Below are 301 nucleotides of genomic sequence, written 5' to 3' on the forward strand. Positions count from 1 at the left end.
TTCCTCAGAATTGCCAATATGACCTTCCTTCATATGCCAGTGAACACGGCCTCCTTCTAAGGCCCTGAGATTCTCGTGATTTTCCTCAGAATTGCCAATATGAGCTTTCTTCATGTGCCAGTGAACACGGGCCCTATCCAAGGCCCTGAGATTCTCGTGATTTTGCTCAGAATTGCCAATATGAGCTTTCTTCATGTGTCAGTGAACACGGCCTCAATCTAAGGCCCTGAGATTCTCGTGATTTTCCTCAGAATTGCCAATATGAACTTCCTTCATGTGCCAGTGAATCGGCCTCCATCTC

This window comes from Cryptotermes secundus, unplaced genomic scaffold (assembly GCF_002891405.2).
Source record: "Cryptotermes secundus unplaced genomic scaffold, Csec_1.0 scaffold462, whole genome shotgun sequence".
Classification (NCBI taxonomy): domain Eukaryota; kingdom Metazoa; phylum Arthropoda; class Insecta; order Blattodea; family Kalotermitidae; genus Cryptotermes; species Cryptotermes secundus.